Source organism: Elephantulus edwardii, unplaced genomic scaffold (assembly GCF_000299155.1).
Source record: "Elephantulus edwardii isolate Elephantulus edwardi_28Jun2011 unplaced genomic scaffold, EleEdw1.0 scaffold00335, whole genome shotgun sequence".
Taxonomy (NCBI): domain Eukaryota; kingdom Metazoa; phylum Chordata; class Mammalia; order Macroscelidea; family Macroscelididae; genus Elephantulus; species Elephantulus edwardii.
The window spans coordinates 1,280,173-1,283,289 of NW_006400085.1; positions in this window are offsets into that span (position 1 = coordinate 1,280,173).

A 3,117-nucleotide genomic window follows, 5' to 3' on the forward strand; every position below is an offset into this window, starting at 1 on the left:
AAAAAAAAAAGAAGGCCATTCTTTGGAGAGCATCTGTGATTTAAGCCAATGAGTATGAACTGAAGTGACATGTCCTTTCCAGACGACATAGCCAACAGGCTCTTCACAACTCTTCTGTCTTTGCTCTCACACAAAGGAGGGAGATAGTGTTTTCAGTTAGTGGAATTGAAATAAAAACAAACTATTGAGTCACTAGGATGTTGTTGGTGTTGTTGATTGCTGCTGAGTTGAGGTCAACTCACAGCAACTCCATGAACAAAAGGCCTAATATTTTTCCATAGCTATCATTGTTTCTCCAAGTTCATAGAGTTTCCAGAGCATATGGTTTAGGAAGTGGATGCCACTCCTGCTTCCAAACCTGTTTTGCAACTGGGAGCTCCACCAAACACTGTCCACAATGGGAAAACATACTGGTATTTGATATCCCCATGACACAAGGTTCAGTATCATAGCAAACCCAGGTTACCTCATATAGCACATTGACAGAGTGATATGCAAACTGGAAGAATGTTTCTCCAGATATATCAGCCCTAGTCTAATTTAGCAGTGGTTAAGTGTTTTCAAGTCAAATATGACTCAGAGTAAGCTTTACACAAAAGGCCTGAACTCTGTTCTATGATTAACATCATTTCTGTCCATTTATAAGAGAGTTTGTAGCGTTTCCAGAGGCACCTAGTTTAGGAAGTGGATATCACTCCTGCTTCCCAACATGAACCAATCTGGAAGCTCATCCAATCATTGTACATAATGGGTAACCATTATGGTATTTGACACGCCTATAGGATGCAGGATAGTGCATCACAGCAACTCTAAGTTGTTCAATACAGCAAATAGACAAATGATTGCTAAAGAACTTTAAATCCACACTCTTGAGCCAGGATCCACTCTTACCCTTAGTCTAAGGTGCAAGGGCCACCCATTTTTGAGGGGTGAAAAAGAACAGTAACACACCACAAAAAGGACCCCAGAAACTTTCTTTGCCTGACCGCCATCAAGCTGAAACCACCATCTAGACAACCGCCAGTTAGGCAGCTGACTTCCAGAATCCTAAGATGTTGTTGTTGTTATTGTTGTTATGTGCCATCGAGTCGCTTGCAACTCATAGCAACCCTATGTACAACAGCCCTAAACTCTGCTCTGCCCTGGATAGCTGCTCTAAATTGCTGTTTACAATAAGAAAGTTTTATATGAAAGGTAATATATATATATGAATAGACCACGTACTGTAAAGAGAACAAACAGGTATATTCTGGAAAGAGTAAAACCAGGCTGTTCCTTGGAGGCAAGGATATTGAAGCTCAGTCTCATACTTTGAGCATGTTACCAGGAGGGACCAATCCTTGGAGAAGGACATCATGCTTGGAAGGGTGGAGGGACAGCACAGGAGAAGAAGACTGAAGATGATATAGATTGATTCAGTGACTGGAGAAATGGAATTAAGTGTGTCTGAGATGATGAAATTGGCTCAGAATAAGGCAAGGTTCAGAACCAAGGCACATAGGGTCACTAAGAGGCACAGACGACTGGATGACACATTACACAATAACAAAGCCATTGAAATTTTAGAATTTCTCTCATTACTTCACAGTTTGTCTTATACGTTGCTGTTATGTGCCGTTGAGTGGCTTAAGACTCATAGCAACACTATGCACAACAGCGCTGAACTCTGCCTTATCCTGATCTAGTCTCACTATCTTGGACACACCCACCTCCATTAACCCAGTTATTTGCCCCAATCTATTTCATTCAGGCCTTCCTCTCCAGTGTTGTTCTCCAATATAACAAGCATGCTGCCCTTCTTCACAGAGTGGTCCCTCCTGGCAACATATCCAAATTACGTGAGACAGAGTTTCAAGATCTTTGCCTCTAGGGATCAATTTGGTTTCAACCTCACTAGTATAGACCTGTTTGTTCTCTTGGCAGTCTATGCTATGTTCAAGACTCTTTTGCAGCACTATAACTCAAAGATGTAGATTCTTCTTCTATCATCCTTAGCCATTGTCCTCCTCTTTGATACAGCAAGTAATTGAGAACCCCATGGCCTGGATCAGTGGACTAACATTGTAGTTCTTTAGCACTCTCGAGGAATTTCTGACAGCAGATTTACCCATTGTCAATGTTGTTGTTGTTAGCCTTCTGATTTCCTGACTGCTAGTATCAACGTTCTTGATTGTGGAACCAAGTAAATGGAAATTGTTAACAATCTCTTTTGCATCTATCATGATGATTCCAATTGGCCCAGTGGTGAGAATCTTTGTTTTCTTGATGTCCAGCTGCAATTCATATTGGGGGCTGCAGTCTTTTACCTTCTGCAGCAAACATATCAGGTCCTCTTCAGCTTCAGAGAGCAAAGGGAAGTCATCTGCATAACAAAGGTTGTTGATTAGTCTTTCTCCAGTCCTGATGGTACATTTCTCCTCATAAAGTACAGCACCCTGAGTGATCTCTTCACCAATACATTGAAAAGATTTGGAGACATGACATGTCCTTTTCCTCATTTTGAACCATGTAGTATTTCCCTACTTTGTTCTAACAACTGCTTAATGGTCCAACTATAGGTTTTACATGAGCACAATCAGGTGTTCTGGGATTTCCATTCTTCTCACAGTTAGCCACAATTCATTGTGGTCCACAAATTCAAATGTCTTTGAGTTGTCAATGAAACACAGAAATACGTTCTTCTGGTATTCTCTGCTTTCAGCCAAGATCCGTGTGACATTGGCTATGATGTCTCTAATCCCACAACCTCTTTTAACCTCTGCTTGATGTTTCTGTTCATACAATTGCTTTTTTTTTATAATCTGCAGCAGAATTTTGCTTGCACATGATATTAGTGATATATTTTAGGTAACTTTCTGTTGAATCACTTTTTTTGGGGGAATGAGAATAAATATGGAACTCTTTTAGTCAGTTGTTCAGGTAGTTGTCCTCCAGATTTTTTGGCATAGCCTGGTGAGCTTGTCCAGGGCTGCATCTGTTTGGTGAACTATGTCAATTTATAAGTCATCAATTCTTGAGGCCTTGTTTTTTTGCCAGTTCCTTTAGAACAGCTGGGATTTCCTCTTTCATCACTATTGCCTCTTGGACATGTGTTGTTTCATAAAATTCTTCTATGTC